At 43.7% G+C, this 18673-nt stretch overlaps 1 protein-coding gene across 1 annotated transcript in view; it reads right to left on the bottom strand.

Annotated features, from left to right (window-relative positions):
* DSTYK (dual serine/threonine and tyrosine protein kinase) overlaps positions 1-18673 on the bottom strand; it is a 79034-nt gene that overhangs the window by 41156 nt on the left and 19205 nt on the right. The gene's annotated exons all lie outside the window — the stretch shown is intronic.

Genomic DNA, 18673 nt, shown 5'->3' on the forward strand with positions numbered 1-18673 from the left:
ACCTTTTCCCTGGGTGCACTCATTAACTCCTTTGGCCTTCAATACCACCTCTATGCGGACAACACACAAATCTACCTCTCCTCCCTTGACCTGTCCCCCACGGTTCTCTCAGGTTTCCAGCTGCCTCTCTGCCATCTCCTCCTGGATGTCTGAGCAATCTCTGAAGCTCAGCATGGACAAAACTGAACTCATCATCTTTCCCCCACCGGGGGATAATTTGGTCTACAGCATGATGGTCGACATGGGAAAAGGTTGACAGGGTTTAGGGCGAAAGGTCACTAGTTCAACATGTCATTAGTTCGACAATGTCTAGGTCGACAGTCAAAAGGTCAACATGGGGTTTTTCACCTGAATGTCAACACAGTCAACATGGACACAATTTCAAGTGCACATAGGGCAAGAAATACCACCTGTCAGCACATTTAGGCTCAAAAAACAGTGAAAAACACCATGTTGACCTAGACATTGTCAAACTAATGACCTTTCGACCTAGAACCATGTTGACCATCATGCTGTAGATCAAATGACTGCATCCCCCCCCCCCCCCCACACACACACACCTAGGGTTACATCCCCTACTAATCTCATGGCTCAACTACTGCAATGTTCTCATCACCGGCCTCGCGCTCTCCCAACTGGCTCCTCTCCAATCTGTCCTCAACTCCACAGCCAGGCTTATCTTTCTCTCACGCCGCTCCACTTCTGCCACTCCCCTTCAACCAAATCTGCACTGGCTTCCATTCCACTACAGAATCCTCTTCAAACACCTAACACTCACATACAGGGCTATCTCTAACTCCATTGCTCCATATATCTCTAACCTCATCTCCATTCATACACCCTCCCGCTCTCTACGGTCGGCCGACAACTGTCTTCTCTCCTCCACCCTGATCACTGCTTCCCCCGCCAGAGCTCAGGACTTTTCCCGTGCTGCACTCCTTCCATGTAACGCACTCCCTCACTCCATTAGACTCTGCCCGACTTTGCAAAGCTTCAAACGGGCACTGAAAACTCACCTATTCATCAAAGCATACCCTTCCCCTGCATAATTTAGTTCTGAGGCTGGTCCTCCGACCCCAGCCACATGCCTTGACAATCTGCCTGCTTACATCCTGCCATCAAGCCACCTCCCACTCGCTTGCAACTCATGCAATCTGTCTGTCTCCCCTTCCTACTAGATTGTAAGCTCTTCAGAGCAGGGCCCTCTTCCCTCCTGTTGTCAAAGCCCTCTTCTATACACATTTCACTCACAGCTCTCCCATACTCAAACACTCAGCGACTATTTTTGTTCGCATACTCATCTCCATCTTGTGGCCACCAGCCCCTAGTAGCACATTGGACAAATCCTCACTACTTACATTTAAGCTGTATGGTGTATTGAATTGTGGCATTCATTTTACCTGTACTCTAATTTGTTATTCATTTACTGTAATGTTAAGTTGGTCTCCCTGTACTGTTCCATTGTACGGCACTGCGAAACACTTGTGATGCCTTATAAATAAATTAGGATTCATTTTTTCTTCTTTTGAAAAAAAAAAAAAAAAACTTGAAATTAAAGGGTTACATTTTCTGAAGCCACCCAAAAGCATACATTAAATATGTGAATTACCCAGCATATGTTGCAGACAATGGGGCTCATGTAGAATTAAACATAAATGCTATTTGCTCCATTTATCTTCAAATAACTTTATCCATAGCCATGCCAACTGATACACATTTTGCTCTTATGTCAGCTTGCGCCCAGGCAGGCAGTCTGAATGTCTGATGTATGAGCGCGTTTCCCTCCATTTCAATGGCAGCCACTGCCCATCTCCACATACGGAAGCAATCCCTCCCCGTCCCCTGCAATCACTGACAGACTGCTGCTGTCCTGTTTCCAAAGTCCGAGCACACATTCACGGAGAATGGGTCCTGCACATGTGCAAATGACCAATAAAAATCAAACCAAGATTAAAAAAAAACAAAGTTTGTGAGAATGGAAGGATTTCCTTGGCTCTTACGATACCAAAGATATACAAGCTGAACTCTATAAAAGGTACATTCGTTTCTTGTCGCACCATCAGGTACGATGCCCGAATAGCGATGATGCACGCTCCCGCATCATCGTTAGCAAAGTGGGCCGTCTGCTGGTTTTACTGTACCAGCACGTCTAGCGATGATGGCTCATTTATTAAGAGCTTATCTTTTTGCAATCCCCTCGCAACTTCACCAACGGGAAGCCGCTGTTTGTGGGTGGTAGCCTGCTTTTTTTCTGGGATTGTCCAGAAAAATGCAGACGTTCCCAAGCATTTTCAGGGAGAGAGTCTGACATCAGCTCCGACCTTGATCAGCCAGCCTCTGTCACAGATTTGCTGAAGGGTCAGAGTTACCCACACTTGGGAACCCATTCAATGGTGAGCGAGTTGTGTATGGATTTGAAGCTGACTGGCAATCAGACTTGCATAGGGTGGATTTTCCACTCATGACCCCATTCATAAAACAGAGTGGTGCCGGACAGATTTAGTGGCCCTTGTAGAATTTGAGCAATGTGATTTTGGGCAAATAGCACCAAGCAATTCCATTGCCCTGTCTTTGTCAAGTAATGAGACCACCTACTGTGACACTAAGAGGCACGCATCCAGTGACTCCTGAGTGCAGCCAGAGCAGCTTGGGGCACTGAAAATACTATCAGGGTGACAACATCTGTGGCCATTGTGGAGACAAACCACTTCACCGATGTGAAAGCACCTCCACAAAACCAGGGAGCAGAGTCCCATCCAAGACCCAGGGATAGAAGTTGGCACTATACAACACCAGTATGAAACTTCAGTGAAAACCTTACCTGTTGCACATTAAGCTAGCATGCAAGAGGAAGAAGGCTGCACGCAGAGACAAGCTTATACCTCTCCTATTGGATTTGCAATATATTATTTTTTTAAGATACAGAAAAAAAAGGTACTTAGAGTTACTGTGCCTATCCATACAGGTCAAACACGTAACAGTTCTTTTTAAGGCCATTGCTGTTTATCACCCCACTGTGAAGAGGATGGATGTTGACCGCAAGCACGGATCATGCAATCTCGCTGTGCTTTAATTGGCAATACATTTTACAATCCAGCGTAGAATACACTATATCTTTTGCAAATGCTTTATTTTATTTTCAGTTTTTACAGAACCAGCGTGAAAACAAATCAACCAAAAATGGAGACCACCACAAAAGCAATGACCAATATTTTATGCGAGCAACTCATAGACCGGGATTCAGGATGGCAGACTGCAAGTGATTTATGGCCAATGAATGAACTGCAGAACAATTTTATTATTTACCAGTTATTTATATATAGCACACCTATTCCGCAGGGCATTACAGAGAGAGTAATTGAACATCATTCCCTGCCCCAGTGGAGCATTCAATCTATATTGACTTTACCATGCACACAGACTTTCTAGGGTTAATTTTTTTGGGGAGTCAATTAACCTACCAGTATATTTTTAAGATTATGGGGAGGAAACCGGAGCGAATACGCTAGGGACCGATCCAATGTGAATCAGGCACTAACTGCAAGCCACTAATGGACATATTTGATTTAATTCATTAGCATCAATCTGCAGATTGAATGTCAACACGGCAAAAATTCCAGGAGGCATTCAGTATTACTTTGTGAAATGTTGTGCCCCCCAAATGATCTACGAAAAGACTGACCAAAAAGTGATTGCTCTAAGCACCCATTAAATATCTCAAAACGGATGTATACTTACAAACGAGTAGCTCACAGACCTTGATCTGTACACTTTTTCCAGACATTGAAGCCCACACATATACATGTAAATGATAACGTACTATATAGCACGATATTCCGGGAGGCCTGGTTCGGTTTGTGCTTTACCAAAATGTTTAAACAGACCTGATTGTTATGGGGTTAAGTTTTACAGAACCCAAATCAAATACCAAAGCGGAACTATTTATTCCACACACAAAAAAAACCAGTGCAAGATTTTGTGACTCGGACAAAACACAAAGAAAATGCTCTTTGTTAATATCTTGCCATAACAGGAGACAAGACGTTCAGTCATCCCCATGTGATCAATACTCATTGCCCCATAGGCATCAAACACGCATTATAAAGAGGCATTCCTGCTCACAGACAGTGCCTAATTTAGCACCCCTCATGCGCATAGCGAGTTCAAGATAAGATTTCTGTTCATCTGAAAACCAAATGAAAACAATTTTAATAGTCTTTGTTGGAAGTGCTTGATTGCCAAGTAATTCCAAAGAAACAGGAAAAGCAAAAACACTTATTAATTTCTCTTTAGTTTGGGGGCAAAAGCATCACAATTTGCTGCTGACGGAAAGTGCTGGTATCGCGTGGTGTCCTGTGTTAAAGGCATATAGGGATAAAGAGGTCCAGGCCAAAGATGAGAATTTATACAAGCCACATTTTTTTTTTTTTAATTGATGGTGGCTTTTACAGTTTATAGGATGGTTTCATTTTTTTTGAACTGATATGGGGGGGGGGGGGCAATGAATCAATTTTTACAGAGGAGCCCCACCAAGACTTTGTAGCCGCGGAGGGGGCAGACCTGTGCCGCCCTGTGCACCCCTGTTATCATCATCCCAGCAGTAGCCAGTCACCCATGAGCAGCCCTGGTGCGCTGCCTGCTGTAATAGCAGCATCCCAGCCGCACACATGCCCGGAGCCGCGGCCGCCGTTACATGCTGCTGATACAAGTCCCGATGTCCCCATCCTTCGAGGGTTAGTAGTGCGGGAGGAGCAGGAGCCTTGCTTCCTATCACCGCTCCCTGCGGGCTGTGCACAACAAGGACATGCGGGAGGGCGGCCGCAACGCATCGCCGGCTGCAGGACACAACGGGTCGCCGCTGGCAGCGAGGACGGAGGAGGGCGCCCTGCGGCGGCAGCAGCGGGGACTCTGCTCGGGAGGCATCACAGCAGGACACGACGCGTCGCCGCTGGCACTGACCGCTGGCAGCGGGGAATCGGCTTGGGAGGCATCACAGCATCGGCTGCGCTGTAAGCATCCACTTCACTGACAGCAGGGTGGTGTATCAGGGGGGGGGGGGGGGGGGGGCGCGCGTCCCTACAGTGTACGTTATATCAGTGGCGGGGTCCCTGCAGCGTATGGGAACTAGTAGCTGCAGGGACCCCGCCACTGATATAACATACACTGTAGGGACCCCCTGCCCCCAGCGCGATTATTCCCCTCCATGCGCTGCCCAGGGGGGAGGGGGGGTAGGAATCCAGTTTCAGATCCGTTTTGTCAACAACAAAAAAACGGGTCTGAAACGGGTAGGACCCTGCTTTTTTACCGTTTCCAAAAAACGTTTTTTTTTTGGGAAACGGTAAAATCACTTTGCACCTTTCAGACCGCACAGATTACAGTCTCAAAACGGTTAAAAATCGGCAAAATACCGTTTTTTTTGTACGGTCTGAAAGGGGTATTATTGTTGGAGGCTAACTGGATACAAAATTCGAGATCCCAGTAAGTATTTAAATTGTACACCACCCCTGCCACAGCCTAACCCACTCCCCCAAAAAAGAAACTAAAATTGCTGTACATACATTATATATTTCCATCTTTGTACAAATAGCTGGCATCTTCCTTCGCAGTCCACAAAGGCTATGCTGGAAACCAATAATAACATTTATAGCACTCAAAAAAAAAAAAAAAGTGGTACTCAGTCTATGGTCATACTGTTAAAAAACCTACACCTTGAGTCCTATTGGAGAAAAAGCACTATATAAATAAAAAAATATTATTAATAATAATTAGCACTTTGTATTATACAAAGTTTTGGGTTTATTACCCGTCATCAGGCAAGATCCGTTTTTTCTGCCTGACAACAGCTAATAGGCTAAATGCCTCTGCTTTACTGTACAGAAGAAAAACATTCATATTCATAACTGATTGCTTGTGCGATCAGTAACGTGGTTTACAGATTATCAGGAAACTTCTCATACGCAGGATCCCGCAGACGCCTCTGCCTGCCTGACCGACAGAGATGTTTGGAAGGATAGGGGCAGCCAGTGTTGCAGAAAGCAGGGGCATGTCAGACCCATTTTCTGGGAGTGGCAAGGTTAAGGACAGAGTTGTGAAATTGTAAGCTTGCAAGCAGGGCCTTTCTACATCTATTACTGTTTGTTATTACCCATTATTTTGTTTTATCAGTGTTTCACAATGGAATTTGCTAGGCTATACAAGACCATAAATAAAAACATTTTAAAAATGCCTTGCAAGCCGACCTGCAACAGTCATCCTGAGTAAGAGGAGGCTTACTGAGCATGCAGTCGCAGGTAACCATGGCCGCAATAGTTTGCGATTTTGATCCCAGACCGCGACTCTCTTCACAGTGTTTGAATCACAAATGCAGCAAGGTGGTGTAACCCCTCCTACTGCACTAGCAAATGCAAACCATAATGAGTGAAGGCCAAAGCACAAAGAGCGCTGCTGTTTAGAATTATACAAATACTGTAGATCAGGCATGTCCAACCTGCGACCCTCCAGCTGTTGTGAAACTACAGATCCCAGCATGCCTTGCCATAGTTTTAGCATTACCTAAAAGCAGAACTGTGGCAAGGCAGGATGGGACTTTTAGTTTCACAACAGCTGGACGGCCGCAGGTTGGACAAGCCTGCTGTGATAAAGGCAGTATCTGGTTATTCTATGTAGCTCCATATACGCCATTTTGTACGGATCATATATGTAATGTATTGTGTTTCTCATCTGAGAGAGGCAGATTCTGGTTATTCTGTGTAGCTTCATATACGCCATTTTGTATGCATCATGATGTAATGTATTGTGTTTTCTCATTATATCTAGTTTAGTTAGTTTAAAAGAATATTACCTTGAAGGAAACTCGTAAATCCTTTATAATTGGCACAACGTTTATTTGTGTTTCTGGCTGTACGCCCAGGAGATGTGGGGGAACCAAATATCAGTAGTGATGTGAACAAGCTGGGGTGTGCCAATTAGTTGTGATTTGTGTATAGTTATGGAATGCAATTATATGTGTGAAACCCATTATGTAATAGATAAGAAATGAATATATGTGAGCTTTAAGCTATTAAACGTCAGAACATCGCTTTGACACTCCAGAGTGTGTGTCGATTTGATTATTCTCCTGCTAGCAGTAAAAGAACACAGGTTTATGATCAATTCCCGGAGACTAAGGATAGGCAGTTGTTAGAACCCCATCACAGAAGGTTCAGGATGGGGGAACACCTCTAACATTACATGGTGCTGAAACCCCGGGAAAGCCAAGAAATTGGACGGAGGAATGACCAGTATCTGACCAGAGATCCCAACAAACGTCAAACCGCGGTAAGTAACAAATTGATAAGCGATTTTCGCCAATTGTTACTTGACGTGTCTTGATATCTCTGCCAGAATACTTATTTTTCTCTCTGATTCAAGCGCTTCTCATATTGTCCTGCCTCCTTGTCTCAGGGAAAATGTTATAAAGGGAAAATGTTGAATATTGTCTGATTGTAACGTTTGTTATAGTGATAATTGTTGCCATACAGTAGATTGTATTTGTGTTTTATGTTTACAAAGATAGAGGCAAATTCAAAATGATAAATGTGTGATGTAATAGATCTTGATAGTTTTTTTGAGATCACAAAGTTCAGATAGTTGTAATTGATGTGATGGTAGTTTGAAGTGGTTTGTGACAGGCAGGGGAGAAGAAAATTGTATATTTATAACCAGAACAGAAAAAGATGTAACTGGTTTTAGAATAGAATAGAATTCCTTTATTCGTCTCACAATGGAGAAATTTACAATTGTTACAGCAAGGTTCAAGTACAGATAAGGGTGAAAATAGCAAATAAAATAAGAAGTCCAAACAATATAAATCTAGAATCTAAGAACATGTAGGTCTCTACAGACCATGACAGTTGTACATTCTGATTGCAGCAGGTAGAAAAGACCTGCGGTACCTCTCCGTTGAGCATCGAGGGTGAAGCAACCTATCACTGAAAGTGCTACACAGATCCGTCAAAATATTTTTTGAGAGGGTGTGAAGCATTATCCAATAATGATGTTATCTTGCTGATCATTCTCCTCTCACCCACAATCTATACAGAATCCAAAGGCATTCCTAGGACAGAACCCAGCCTGTTAAGTCTCTTATTGTCGGCTGTTGAAACACTGCTGCCCCAGCAGACCACTCCGTAGAATATGGCTGATGCCACTACACAGTCAAAGAAGGTCTTCAGGAGCGCTCCCTGCACTCCAAAGGACCTCAGTCTCCTCAACAGATAAAGTCTACTCTGCCCTTTCCTATACAAAGCAGCAGAATTATCAGTCCAGTCCAATTTATTGTTCAGATGAAAACCCAGATACTTGTAAGTTCTTACGATCTCAATATCCATTCCCTGAATACTCACAGGAGTTGGGGGGGTATGCTGACGTTTCCTGAAATCCACTACCAACTCCCTAGTTTTCCTCGTATTGAGTTGAAGATGGTTCCCCTGACACCAAGTAGCAAAGTTCTGCACAAGTTCTCTGTACTCCCTATCTTCGTCATCTACAATAAGGCCCACAATAGCAGAGTCATCAGAGAACTTTTGTAGATGACAGGTTGATGAATTATATGTGAAATCTGCAGTGTAGAGGGTAAAGAGAAATGGTGCCAAAACCGTTCCTTGAGGTGCCCCTGTACTACAAATAATAGTATCAGAATGGCACTCGCTGGTCCTCACATACTGTGGGCGGTTAGTAAGGTAATCCAGGATCCAGGTGATTAGATGATGATCCACCCCAGAGTTAACCAGTTTTTCCCCCAGAAGCATGGGCTGGATGGTGTTTAAAGCACTGGAGAAGTCAAAGAACATTATTCTCACGGTGGCCCCAGCCCTCTCCAGATGAGGTAGGGATCTCTGCATTAAATATATGACAGCGTCATCCACACCAATTCCCGGCTGATAAGCAAACTGCAATGGGTCCATAGAAGTTCTCACCAGGGGTCGAAGATAGCCTAGGACCAACCTCTCCAGGGACTTCATCAGCTGAGATGTCAGCGCAACCGGCCTATAGTCATTGAAGTCCTTGGGACGTGATGACTTTGGCACAGGTACCACACATGAGGTTTTCCACAGCTTTGGTACTCTCCTTTGCTCCAGACTTAGATTAAAGAGGGTTGCCACTATCCCACACAGCTGCCCAGCACAGGACTTTTAAGAAAGTAAATGGTCACCAATACCCCATATACGGCATAAGAGCATGTGTCATTAAGAGAAGGAAGGTATAATAAAAAGAGACGAACCAGGCAGAATCTTTTGTCCATACTCTACTCATTATGTATAGCTGATCAGTTAGTAGGAAGACTGTGAAGCGGAAGGCATAAAATGATTATAGGTGTCATATAATCAGCAGGAAAGAAGTAAACTGTAGTGACAGCAACCCATTTTTCAATAATTAATACAGTACTGAAAAGTGGTACTTGGATTATTAATTGTTTATTTTAAATAAATTTTTAAAAAATTAAATACAAATAAAATCGTATTAATAAGTTGAGAAGGCAAAATGGGAACTTCTAATACCAAGGGTGGACGCACCCTTGGAGAAATAATGAGAGAAGAGGTAGGTCCACATGAAGTACAGGAATAAGGAACATTTTAAAAAATGGAAAATTTCCTCCTGAAGGACAATTTGATTCAAAGAAATGAAAAAAAAACTTCCGGCAATGTAATATTGTAATAAGACAGAAAGGAAAAACAGACATGGCACACATGGGTATTGGCCAGTGAGAAATGAGAAGAAAATAAGAAAAAGCAGAATAAAGACAGTGTGTCTAGCGACCACAACCCCCCATATACAGAATAATCCTGCCCCATCACAGAACCACAGAAATCCACCTCCATATGAACCAGAAATTGAGGAGATTGGACATCCAGAGATTTTAGTGGCAGAAGGATCCCCACTAAGATACCCAGTTATTATGACTAGCCCCGACCGCACAAGCATAATGGACAGTGAAGAAAATATTTGCCCATCATGTGGTTATCCTGTCCCTCGCATGTTGACCAGATTGCAGCCACATAATACCCCAGGGGCAAGGAAGGTTTTTTTCTTTTATACTGAAACCAAAGAAGGAACTTTGCAATTATACCCAGTTCGCACGTATGCTTATGTAAACCCAAGAGCAAGACAAGATAATCAACCACACTTTCTAAAGGCCCCCATACACTAGCAGATTTTGGTCAGATTTCAGCCAGATCAGTCGGATCTGGCCGAAATCGGACCAAAATCTGCTAGTTTTGATGTCCCCTCAGATCCGATGCGCGGTCCCGTGCGCATCGGATCTGCGTCGGGTGGTCGGACCTGCTGCACGTCCGACCACCCGACTTGGGACCTAGTGGGGCGGTGCGGCGGTGGAGGGAGCAGGGGGGGCTGGGGACGCTGCGGGGGACACAGGCGGCATAGAGCCGGCCGTGAGCTGTCAGTAATGAATAAAAAAAAAAAGCCCATACAATGAATGGGTGGCCTGTGATTGGCTGAGCGCTCTCTCAGCCAGTCAGCAATTGGCTGAGAGAGCGCTCAGCAGCCAATCACAGGCTGCCCATTCATTGTATGGGCTTTTTTTTTTATTCATTACTGACAGCTCCCGGCCGGCTCCCCCTGCCCGGCTCTATGCCGCCTGTGTCCCCCGCAGCGTCCCCAGCCCCCCCTGCTTCCTCTACCGCCTCAACGCTGTCCCCCGCAGCGTCCCTAGCAGCGGGGGACACAGACGTGTCCCCAGCAGCTGGGGACACAGACGTGTCACCAGCAGCGTCCCCAGCCCCCCCTGCTCCCTCTACCGCCTCGCACAGATGCTGTCCCCCGCAGCGTCCCCAGCCCCCCTGCTCCCACCTCTGTAGCCCCCCCCCCTGCTCCCCGGGTTTTTTACATGTGATAAATCGAGACGATTTATCACATGTAAAAAATGGCACATCAAGTGCCAATCTAATCAAGCTCCCCCGGGGAGCAGCCGGGGAAGCTCAGGGGGAAGTCGGGGGCGACTTGTCCTAAGGACAAGTCGCCCTAGTGTATGGGGGCCTTTAGAAGAGAACAGTACACACCCTTTTCTGTCATGGAAGCCACAGCAATCATAAAAGATTGTCCTGACCCATACAAAAGCCCTTTTCAATTTAGTGTGTATATGGAAACAATAATGTCTGACCTACACACAGCAGCCTGGGTGGATGTGGCCCAAATATGTGAAAGTAAGCTCTTAATGTCAGATCTACGGGACATAGAAAATACAGAAGCAGCTGCAGCAACAGATTACCATGGTCAAATTGTGGAAGTAGCACTAGAAGTTAGAGAAACTGAAGACAGTGGGACCCAGTTCATCCAAAGACTCAAGAGATGGTGTTACAATCGTAACCAAAGATGCATCGCCAGCACATCAGCCTACAGACCAACTAATGGACACAATGGAAGCTCTGGAAGCCCAAGAAAAAGGAAAAGGAGAGGAAAGGAGCAAGTCCAAAACAAGTAGTCATTGTGACCGAAGGAGCAAAAGTATGTAGCACAGAGGGAAAGAAGAAATATTGTGAGTTCATCCTCTGGAAAGTGCTTTTGGTAACAGAAATCCGTTCACATGAAACATCACTGTAAGCAATACAAGTCCTACATGGAGAAGAGAAGAAATGGCCCCAAAAATACAAGACCAACAAGCTCAGACTGAAGTTTGGGCGCCCCAGTCAAGAACATTTATGCACTCCCCTCACAAAAGCAAAGCAATGGAAGGTTTTGTGAACATCACTCTACCAGGGGGAGAAGAGATCTTTTGTTTACTCGATACTGGGACGAGCAAAACAGTGATCAGAAAAGAGGATATTCCACCTTCCCTCATTACAAACAGACCAGTAACAGCTCAAGAAGAAGTTTACCTGAACAAGACAAAGAAGATGAATATTCAGGTGCAAGATCACCCACAAGAAGTACCAGCAGAATTCCTAGTTTCACCTATATGCCCAGTGAACCTGTTGGGAGCAAATCTAATGCAAAAACTACAAGCAAGCATACTGTATCGCGGGGACAAGATTGTATTTCAAACTGCATTGAAACCCCAAGAATACAAGCAGATACAAGCAGCTGTCCAGATATTCCTCTTGCAAGAACCAGCAGAGAAGACAGTATTTGAATCTTTGTCACATCTAGGAGTTCCAGACAAGGTATGGGCAAAAGGGAAGAACGATGTAGCGAAGATGAATGTACAGCTGATCATCAAGCTGAATACCGTACCAGTAGCAATATGCCAGTATCCTCTAAGCAAGGCACAAAATCAAGCTCTGGGTACGCAAGTGAAGAAGATGGAAGAATTTACAGAGGCCGTCTACGATACTGAAGAAAGGGGGACCTCTATACCCCCATGAAACCAATTGTTACAGTATGTGGATGATCTACTCAAAGCCACAACAACCAAGAAAAAGTGCAAGGAAGAAACAGTAGCACTACTCATTCTTATCGGAAGAAGATTGCAGGGTAACTCAGCACAAGTTACAATATGCACAAGAAAAAGTCATATTCCTTGGACACTGCATCTCACAGATTACCAGGCATCTCACCACAGAGCGAGTGAAAGCAATCCTAGACGCCCCATTCCCAGACACCTTAAGAAAGAAAAGGGCATTTCTAGGTTTAACCTCGTATGTAAGAGACTAGATACTGGGATCTTCAGCCCTCATGCAACCCCTCTATGATGCAACCAAGAAAACAGCAACCCAATCTGATGAGGAAAGACAAGCCCAAGTGGAAGCAGTTGAACAGATCAAATAAGCCAGCTGCAATACTAAAGGAAAAATGTGCTGATGTCTTTCTAGATCACACCCTCATCATTCAAGTTCTACATGCAGTGACAGAAATACTGCAACAAGCTTCTACACGGCATTTGAGTTCTGCCAGACTCACCAAGTATGAAGTAGCCTTGCTATCTGCAAGCAATGTGACTATCAAGCGATGCACAGTATTGCCACTCTACTACCTATTGAATATGGACCTGACGGTCCAATAGAAGGGAGAGTAGAAGAAGATACACATACCTCAAAAGTAGAAGAGGAGGAAGATACCTCGAGATCTATAATACATGACTGTGTATACATGATGAAACAAGAAGTGCAACCTGATTGGAAAATTGAAGAAAAAACAATTAAATTTTTTTTTATTTTACACCGATGGATCTAGTTATTATGTGGATGGACACCGATATGCAGGATATGCAGTGGTATCCACAAATGATGTCATGGAAGCAGAACCACTCCCAGCGGGTATCTCAGCCCAAGCAGCAGAACTAACAGCTCTGACAAGAGCCTTGGAGATGGCTGAAGGACAGTCAGTGAATATCTACACGGACTCACGTTATGCCTGGGGTGTGGCACACGACTATGCATCTATATGGAAAAGAAGAAATTTCCTTACTGCAACAGGAAAACCCATCAAGAATGGAGAACTGATCCAGAGATTGACCAGAGCCTTACGATTACCAAAGCAAATGGCAGTCATAAAGACAAAGGCACACACCAAGGAAGACACAGAAGAAGTAAAAGGGAATGCTTTTGCAGATGAAAAGGCAAAGAAAGCAGCTGTAAAGGAGAAGAAAACAGCTGGAATATATGTCCAAGAGACAAAGGCAGAAATTAATATGAAGATACTTATCAGACTACAAGAACAAGCAAAGATAGAACACAAAGTATGAGAGAAGATGGGAGCCCAGCAATCCTGTGTGGGTCTTTGGAAAAAGGAAGGAAAATGGTGCCTGCCAAGAACACTATATGCACCTATGATTCAAGTAGCCCATGGACCAGACCATAAAGGCAAGGAACAGATGACTAAGACAGTTTAAGAATATTGGCTGGCTCCAGGCTTCTTTGTGGCAACTAAGAACTACACCGACCATGCTCGATATGCGCAGAAAACAACCCAGGAAGACGAACCAGGACAAGCATGGGACACAGGCCAAAAGCATATTTTCCCTTTCCAAAGACTCCAAATAGACTACATTCACACGCCTAAATGTGGCACGTATGAGTACGCCCTAACTTGCACAAATATCTTCAGCAGATGGCCTGAGGCTTGGCCAGTAGCTAAAGCAAATGCCCTGACCACAGCCAAAAAGATAATAGCTGAAGTAGTTGCAGATATGGGGTACCAGAAGAATCAGACAGAGGTAGTCATTTCACAGGAGAAATATTGCAGAATATTATACAGGCCCACAGGTCAGTGCCCAAATCAAGAGACTTTAATGGCACTCAAACTAAAAATCCAAAAAGCCATACAAGAGACTGCCAGAACATGGGTAGAATTCTTACCCATGGCCTTATTTGCAATAAGAACAACTTCAGGATATGAGATCCTATTTAGAGTTAAACCAAAGACAGGATGTTATTTTTCCCAAGAATTACAGTTTAAGCATGGGAACATGACAGCATATGTGAAGTCTTTAAATGAATATTTAACTTATTTGCATTTTTAAGTTTTGTTTTTTTAAGTAACCAAAGCCCAGAACCAGAACCCCATGCACTAAAGATTGGAGATTGGGTCTATGTTAAGAGACGTGAGATCTTCACTGGAACCAAGATATGATGGTCCGTTCCAAGTGTTACTGACGACCCCAACCTCAGTGAAAGTGTTTGGAAAAGAGACGTGGATACACTCCTCCCACAGTTGAACACGAACCAGATCATTTACCCACGCAAAGTTAAGTTGTCAAAATGATAACGCACCTCAGGCCAGACCATCTGCCCTGGTGGAAGTTAATGTGTATCTCAACTGTGTTAGCGTACCATAGCCAGAGTAATCCCAGAAAAACTAGGGGTAAAGATGCCATGGAAGCAAAGTTCCCGAACAGATTAAATAAGAGAGAATTCAGGGAAAGAGGCAGTCATCATAAATCTTACCACTCCCTGTTTAATACTGGTTTGGGTACAATGGTAGGGGTAACTATAGGAAACGTATTTACTATAGGGACCGCAGGGACCGCTTTCAATGACAGACAAGTTAGTGACCTAGCCAAATTACTGGACAATATAACCAGGATATATGATGATACTTTTGACCTAGTACTGGAGGACATAAAAATGGTTAAACGAGAAGTTAGGGCTCACCGTATGGTACTAGACTACCTTACCGCCAAGGAGGGGGGGTTTGTGCCTGATAGTGGCAGAAGCTTGCTGTAATTACCTCAATCTCTGACTCCATAGAGGAAGCCATTGAACAGCATATAGATATTGTCAAAACTCTTAAAGAGGAATTTGCAGAACACCACAAGGGTAATTGGTTATTCGCTGAGGATAGTTGGTTAAACCCATCCAATTGGTATAAGGGTATAGGAGGATGGTTTATGGGAATACTTTCATGGTTAGCAAAAATTATATGCGTAATTCTGCTTTTCTATGTATTAATCAAGTTTTGTTTGTATTGTTTTGCATGTACTGCCAAGAAAATTAAAAACCACAATAAGAGAGCACAGAAAAAGAAAGCTGACAAAAACAATGATCATCACAACATTCGTTTGATCCGTTGTCAGTATGATGATGCTGAAGCCATGGATAAAGCTGCGAAAGCAATCTACCTAGAAAGAGAACAAGAACCTGTTTAGTGATCCATGTGACAGCGACCTGAACTCTCTGTCTGTGTGGAACAGCATGTTGCTTTCCATGTGCTCAGGGTGGTACCATGGGAATAGAACGTACTTAATCAGGGCATCGCCTGGTCTGATTGGCAGAGAGGCTCAGGGCAAATAACGTATATTGTCCCTATATAGAATCAATAGAAGGGACTGATAGAGGCAGTATCTGGTTATTCTATGTAGCTCCATATACGCCATTTTGTACGGATCATATATGTAATGTATTGTGTTTCTCATCTGAGAGAGGCAGATTCTGGTTATTCTGTGTAGCTTCATATACGCCATTTTGTATGCATCATGATGTAATGTATTGTGTTTTCTCATTATATCTAGTTTAGTTAGTTTAAAAGAATATTACCTTGAAGGAAATTCGTAAATCCTTTATAATTGGCACAACGTTTATTTGTGTTTCTGGCTGTACGCCCAGGAGATGTGGGGGAACCAAATATCAGTAGTGATGTGAACAAGCTGGGGTGTGCCAATTAGTTGTGATTTGTGTATAGTTATGGAATGCAATTATATGTGTGAAACCCATTATGTAATAGAGAAGAAATGAATATATGTGAGCTTTAAGCTATTAAACGTCAGAACATCGCTTTGACACTCCAGAGTGTGTGTCGATTTGATTATTCTCCTGCTAGCAGTAAAAGAACACAGGTTTATGATCAATTCCCGGAGACTAAGGATAGGCAGTTGTTAGAACCCCATCACAGAAGGTTCAGGATGGGGGAACACCTCTAACAGCTGTAGATCTAGACACACACATTCACTCTTCACGCTTTTTGTTACTTATCACCACCAGTGTGCAACTTATTAATATTTTCCTGGAAAAAGTGGGTCTTTACAATTTCTCTATATTTAATAATATATTTTTTCATAAGCGAGACATTTAAAGCCATTATATGAACTCGGCAAGTGCAGAATACTCTAAAGTAAATAGCCTGCTTCCCCACCAACGCACAACATTCTAAGCAAAGCTCTCAAGTATCACACAGTGGGGTGAGAATTGCAGCCAGTCTGCTGAAAGATTATGCCACAGTTATCACACACATGTGGTAGAAACAAATTAGCAGGAAGATTCTCCAGTGATTTTAAATAAACGTCAGATGAATGCGAAACTAAAACAAGACCTCTAGACCAGGCATGTCCAACGTTGGCCCTCCAGATGTTGTGAAACTACACTTCCCAGCATGCTTTGCCACAGTTTTGCTATTAGAGAATGCTAAAACTATTGCAAAGCATGCTGGGATGTGTAGTTTCACAACATCTGGAGGGCCAACGTTGGACATGCCTGCTCTAGACCATCACATAAGGACTGTGAATGTACATTTACATATTATTCATATATGAGCAATGAATGGGGTTTGCCCTTTGGGGCTTAAAAAGTTTTGCGTCTGGAGTCCTTTAATACTTGAGTGTCTTGTGTAACTAAAGGAGTCGAGTATTAAATTCAAAATAAATTAGTTTACCATGGTACTGGTTTGCCAATTGCTTCATGACTTAATAGGGATGAAAGATGGACCTCAAAAATGGCAGAATGTACCAATTAACTTCTGAAAAGAATATGCTCTGACAAACAATATCATATTCATTATGATAGACAGATGTGAGAAATGCGAGTTAAATGTGTCTTTCCAATGAAAACTTAAAGTTAACTCTACACTTTCCCCTTCAATCCTCCAGCAAAAGCTACCCCAGGTCATACTCCCCCCAGAGTTATGGAGAACTACCGCCTACTGGTACTGTATATAGTACCCTCTCCCTGCGTAAGCTGTGAAAAAGGTAAAATTGCAAACAGTAATACAGAAGGGATTGCTATGGGATGCCGACATTCAGAAGACCAACAGTAGCATTCTGAGCGCACAGAATACAGACACCTGGGTAAGCATGCTAATCTTCTTCGGCAACCCTCCTAAACCCAACTTTGTGCCAGCAGGCTAGCCACACCCACCAAAGCCCTAACCCTAACCATACCCCATTAATGCCTAACCCTCCATTTTGTTCCTAACCCTAAAACCAAACCCCCACCCACCCATGCAGCATAACCCTAACTGTCCCCAATCCAACACTTACCTCCCCTACTGCCTTAAACTAACCAAAGCCCCACCAGGACGCCGACAGTCAGAATTCCAGGCATCCCAAATGCATCAAGAAATTTCTTTCTTTTTTTTTATTTTAAGTATGTGTGCTACCCATGGTACGGAAAATGGATAATTTATTCCGTTGGCACTGATAAGAATGCCTAAACAGTGATGCACTGCAGAATGTATGGAATAAGGGATATATGGAGTGAAACTTGTGATTACACTTCTACTTGTTACACCTCTAGGCACAGAACCAAAGTCTACCTTTTAAAATGGCAATGCTTCCGTGACTTCTTTAGTGTCGAGCACTGATTGGCTCTGGGATCAACTGTTATACTGGGTACACACTACACTGAGTACCCAGCAACCTCATTGGACGAAGGACAGCAAGAGATGGTTGAGCATTTGGCAGTATGGCAATATCCCCCAACTGAGCTACATGTACAGATGCAGAGGTCACTTGCCACCCGTGGGAGAGGGCACTGCTAACAATGAAGTGGGTACACACTGGACAAATGTGTTTTGATCAGCAAATTCATTTCAAATATGGTCCAATGGTGTTCATGGCTTTAGAGATTCCCTGCCTTTGCTTGTCGAAGTGCTGACAAGCTTACCCTACCGGCCCTAATGACCATCAAGTCATAAGATTGGCTGTGGTAGAAATTAAAGAAAAAAAGTTTTGAAATATAGCCTTAGACCCAGATGATAGAAATAAAAACTTTGGATGATTTTACACAATAGGTGGACTTCAAGGTTACTGAGAAAAGAAAAAGATTTGAAAAGTCTAAAGGCCCATACACACTGGGTGACATTGAGCTGAAAGCAGCTCCGTTTACGCCACCAGTGTGTACTGGGCAGCAATCAGAGGTGATAACTGATGCGTGCTCCAGCACCAATGCTAGCCCAGCCGCTCATCTGCTGGTATTACCAGCAGATGAGTAACAGTGGACGGCTTTCCATGGATAGCCGGTAACGCTGG

This window comes from Crinia signifera, chromosome 2, assembly GCF_055691185.1.
Source record: "Crinia signifera chromosome 2, ASM5569118v1, whole genome shotgun sequence".
Lineage (NCBI taxonomy): Eukaryota > Metazoa > Chordata > Amphibia > Anura > Myobatrachidae > Crinia > Crinia signifera.